Genomic DNA, 5,621 nt, shown 5'->3' with positions numbered 1-5,621 from the left:
GAGTTAAATATTTGTCCATTGTGTTACTTAGCTCAACCCTGACGCATCCTCAGCAGTACCCCTTCAGGCCCGACAACATGCAGTTTCACAGACCCCCAACCCATGGTTAGCGGACCCCCGCGTTTTAGGGCCGCTGATTTTGACATCCTGCTTTGTGGTATGACATTGTGGCTCTGGAAACACAAGACCTGATTGCAATGATACAAATTCCTGAAACTCTTATTGTATGATCAACTGTCCCTTTAGCTTGATTGATATTTATTACAATTACATTTCACAGACCGGAAGATGACTTTAAATGGTGAAACAGCAATAATATGCAAAAAAATATATACATAAAAACAATAAAGTCCACAAAGTTTCAAATCTGAAAGTAAAATAAAATCACAGTGCAGAACTTCATTGTTACTTACTGCAGCCTAAAGGTGCGTCCACACTGAACACAAATGTGGCAGGCGAAGCAACAGCATTACATGATATCCCCATGCACAGGTGCAACACAGTCTACCACATTTGTGTACAAGTGTTTTATATAACCAATGTTTTTAATGTAAATGTTTTTTTTTTTGGCCAGACTTCTCTTGTAAAACAGGTATAGATAGTGTAACAGTGTAATTGAAAGCTTTAGCTGTTTACATTTGTCTAACTCGCGTGTTCTGTAGTTCTTTTTCTAAAGGCTGTAGGCCCGGATTTGACTCGTATCATCCATGTGCATTTCAGTCACGTAATGATGTATGCATTAAAGGCTGTCTGAAATCGGCACAGCAATCCGAAGTTCCTTTCCTCCCCACTATAGAGTTCTTACTGTTGACCCCATGAAAGGTCAAGGAACAGGAGCTAGGAGCTGTAATTAGATGTTTTGGATGGAACCAAAATGTACTGAAGAGAAAGCAGACAGAAGAAGAGCCAATTAAGAAGGATGAGGAACAGCTGAGACTGAGACAAGGCAGAGCAATCAGGTGAACGAGAAACTGAAACTAATGTGAACTGAGGAGCTGAGGTGGGTGAACGGGGCCCCGTTTCAGGGGCATATGGAGAATATTAAACAATAATCGCGGCAGAGAATTGCTGAAAAAGTCAGTGAATGAGCGATATAAGTGTAATTTGATGGAGAATTAAAGCTGTATTCTCACACTACACTCGTTCCACACCAGGGGTTCAGTGATTACGTATCTAGGTGCAACTCAACATGTATAAAAAGAACTAGCAGCAGATCAAGATGAAGAATAAAAATACAGTTTAATCAGGTAAGGTTAAGTTATGAGGTATTCTTATGTTTAACCTTAATCAACTAAAGCATGTATTGGTTATAGTCAACATTTGGAATTAATTATAGAATGGTGCGAGTTATTGAAATAACTAATATGTTCATCCTTTCGCCAGAATTTGGCTTCTAAAAATGAGTTGATGGTTGATTTAGGTGTATAATTTGTGCCAACCTCACTTTATGTTAATCATGAAGGCTGTATTTATATTTTAAGTTGAACTAAAGGTGGCATTATTTTAATGTGCCATAGCCCTAACAGTGTTGGGGGAAAATATATGAATGGCTTTCATTCTGTGTAAGTCTTTTATTAGTATGTGGGTCTCTGACTATGGAACACCTTTATACTCAGGGTTAGCCCTAACAACCTTGATCAGGGTTGTTTCACAAAGTAATTTGTTGTAATAATTTGACTCAGGCTTCTGAGCTTTCTGAAACAGAAAAGCCAGGGTATGCAGGAATTTACCCCAGAAATGACTCTGGATATCCACTAACCAAGCTTTCTGAAACGTGTGGGACTTCTTGTCACGATCTCCAGGGCCCCAGTTCTTGGACCAGTCTTATTTACTCTTTTGAGATTTAGGAGACATAATATCGGCACAAATGTTACTGTCCATATGTATGCAGTCGACTTTGAGTTAATTTTTTTTCAGTCAAAAAGCACGTTTGATTATTACCCATTTGTTCTGAATCAATTCTAAGTTTGATTAATGTTTGTTTGACTATTAAGTATCCAAAAACCTGAACAGTATTTTTTCCTACCATTTCTTATTTATTATTCTTGTTGTTTTGTAATCTTTTTTGAATTAATGATTTCCAAACCGCACTGAAACAAACACAGCAATCCCAATCACAAACATGTCTACTTTATAGACCTTAAAGTTCCCAGAAAAAAAAATCACAAGCTGGCACATCATCAGTGCTGTCAGTGTGGATAAAAACACGTTACATATACAGCATTTCTTGCATGCGGAGCTTTGCGCTGATGTTAGTGGTTATGATTCAAATGCAAGCCAGTTTCCTGTATATTTCAAACAAAATACTAAAAGGTACAGCTCACACGAAGAATCCAAGCCAAAAATTTGGCATAAAGAAATGGCTTGAGGTAATCATACAAGCAATCGAAAAAGAAAAATTAAAGGGCAGAGGCTGTATAAACCGAGGTGAACAACTGACACAAAGCAGAAGTACAGTTAGAAAAGTAGGAAAAAGTGTGCAATAATTCGAACGCAAGATCAGTTATGAGAGCAAGGAATGGAAAAATACACGCATGCACACACACACACACACACACACACACACACATCCATATATATATGCATCAGTGTGTGTGTGTGTGTGTGTGTGTGTGTATATAATGTCAGCAGAACCCAAAATCAAAAACAACACAAACCAACAAAAGAGAAAAAAAAATCCTCAAACTATGACACACCCAAACTTCCCAGAATGGTGCAATTTCATTTAAAATGACTTGATTAGATTTCTGCTGCAAATATGAATCCAACACACAGTTAATTTGTGTTTAATGTTATGGAGATTAGTCACTGCAGCTTCATGGAAGCAGAAGAACAAAACATTAAACTATGGCAGAGGTCAGGGAAATGGTCACTGAAAATTTAGCTGCCTGCTTTGATTTTAGCCCCTGTTCTTGACTGATTCTCGTCTTTGTTCACAGACTGCTATGTTTACTCAATGATTTGGTTCTGGCTCACAGTCTTACCTGCTGGCTTAATCTGACGGTACTGTAAATGTTTTGCTCACAAGTTCTGTGAAAGGATTTGACGTATGTTGGCAGCTTCTCTCTGGCAGCCGTCTGGAACCACAAATAAGAAAATTGACTATGTACAGTCAATGCTTGATGATGTGGTCCATTATGGCATGTCACAGATGAAGTCAGCTTGTTTACATTCCTTATTATGACTGATGTCAGCAAACAAGATGACTCTCTTGATAAACCTGCTGTATTATACTATACGTATGATGCAATGCCAGAATTATCGTTCATCTGAACCCACTGCTCAGACTAAGTTAATCTCAGGCTGGAAGTTATAGTGTTTACTGAGCCTGACAAGAAGTTATTTTACAGGAAATCAAATAACACTTCCCAGCAATTCTCCCTCACGTTTTATAGTCAGTTTACAGTAAATTTATACATTTAGTCTGCAATCCCTTGCAAAGGTACTGATGTACTGACGTATTCAATGGGATTTTATATTAAAGATCATCATAATGTAAATGTGAAGAAGGAGGAAAAAGAATAGCGACAGGGTAAATGATTATTTTTATTCTTCTTTTCAAATAAACAATGGATTGCATTTGCACTGCACTTCTTTTTTAGAACTAGAATTTGCTGCAATTACATTGGAAACATCAAAAGCTTGTCTTAACCTGCATTGCCCATTCTTTGCTAAATAAATCAAGCTTAGTAAGATTGGGTGGAGTATCTGTGAACATTCATTTTAAGATGCAGGTTTTCCGGCGGATTGAGGTCTAGACTCTGACTTTGTCACATGTAGCGTTTTGCATGTTGGTCAGACAGTTCAATTTTGGCCTCAGACCAGAGCATCTTCAGTCAGATGTTTCCTGGCTTGTGGCAAAACCATAAAATGAGACTTCTTGTGGCTTTTTTTTCTAACAGTGTCTTTTTTCTTGTCACTTTTCCTACAGGCCAGTTCTGGAGACTGCATGACCAATGGATTCAACAGATCACCAGATTCTCTTGACTAAACTGTGCGGGTCTTTGCAGCTCCTCCAGGGTGTCATGGGCCACTTGGGTGCTTCTCTAATTAATGCCCCAAGTTGTGTGATATTTTCTCCATTTTCATATAATGAAGTGAACAGCCCCATGTCCCTGTACGAGGAAGTGTGTCAGACAATGAATGAATGGATCGAACAGTGCTTGATGAGATGTTCAAGGTTTGAGAAATGGTCTTGTAAGTTTTGTTTTCGTGAAGCAGTTCATTTACTAATGTCCTTCTGACAAATCTCACAGGCCCTCACGAAAAGGATGGCAAGGATTAGGTAAATAACTAATTAGGTGATTACTCAATATGACAGGTAGAACTGAATTTTATTTATGCATATTAGAGCATACACAACAGGTGTCACACTTTTAAGATTTCCATTTGTAAAACAAAATAAAGCATGTATCCTCTTCCTTTTACTTAAAAGTCCCTACTTTCTGCTGGTCTATAAGTTAGAATCCTAATAAAATACATGTACTGTACATATTTTTTTTGTGCTCAGTCTTCAGTTAATTGTCATAGATTGAGTGTTGGTAGATGGACCAAATTGCAGAACAGAATGCGGGAGCTGCATGTTGAATTACAGGCTGGTTTATTATTAATGAAACAAATAAAAACTTACATAGAGGGCAAGGCGAAGACAAGGACCAGGAATAAGCAAGGAGCTGACCTGATCAGTGTAGCATAACGGAGGACCTGACAATAGGTCAGATCAGATCAAACACGATCGGACTGAAATGAATTCGGATTAAAAAACAAAAAATAATGGGATTGTACCATTTAAATGGGCACACGATCAATTAATCTGATCATAATATGCATGTGAATGCACATGGCTTTATTCATAATATAACCACTCTGATATGTGCCGTTATTAAATTCCCCTAAAAAAATAAAAAAATCAGAGAAAAAGAAATATTTCTGTTTTTGCTGAACTACAAAAAATAGTAAACAAAGTAGTATTATACAAGTTTGTTTGTTTGTTTTCTGACTGCCCAGGAAGGACTTGCACCAGGTTCTAATTACGGGTTAAATGTTACTCAATAAATAATGATTATGAGCTCTTTTAGTGTTTCTAATAGAAAGGTTGTATGAGGAGCACTGACAGCTTTGCTCCCAGACATATTTCCGCCACTCAGAAATATGTCACATTGACGTTGGGCGCACTAAGGTCCGCTTGCCACAATCAGAATAACTTGATCCTGACAAGTGTTTACATGAATGCCAATCGGATTGTCAATTGGCATTTACCTCCTGTCTCATTCGGAAAACAATTTCATTCTGATTCAGCTTAATCTGATCACAATATTCCAATTGGTGTGTTTACATAACACATTTTTATTCCAATCAGCCCTTTATTCCGAATACTTTTGTCCATGTACACACAGCTAATGAGTGACAGTGAACTGGCAGAATAAATAGGAGAGAACCGAAGGAAAGGCAGGTGAAGCAATTAGCAAAGGTGAAAGATATGAGAAATAGAGAGAGCAATGACGTAACCTGGACAGGAGAAAAACTGAACCTAACAAGAATACAAAACCATAATGAATGAACCGACTATCACAACATAACCTCTCTAACTGAATTAAAAACAAGCAGGCAGAAAAATAAGA

General features: G+C 37.6%; 1 long non-coding RNA gene across 1 annotated transcript; it reads left to right on the top strand.

Annotated features, from left to right (window-relative positions):
• Positions 1-969: 969 nt before the first annotated feature.
• LOC118562942 lies at positions 970-4,401 on the top strand. Its single transcript, XR_004930901.1, has 4 exons — positions 970-1,000; positions 1,155-1,247; positions 2,940-3,003; positions 3,932-4,401. It is a non-coding gene; the product is annotated as an uncharacterized LOC118562942 (long non-coding RNA).
• The last annotated feature ends 1,220 nt before the right edge of the window (positions 4,402-5,621 follow it).

This window comes from Fundulus heteroclitus, chromosome 1, assembly GCF_011125445.2.
Source record: "Fundulus heteroclitus isolate FHET01 chromosome 1, MU-UCD_Fhet_4.1, whole genome shotgun sequence".
Lineage (NCBI taxonomy): Eukaryota > Metazoa > Chordata > Actinopteri > Cyprinodontiformes > Fundulidae > Fundulus > Fundulus heteroclitus.
Note: the sequence above shows the minus strand (reverse complement) of the source record. Positions and strands in the feature narration are given on the sequence as shown.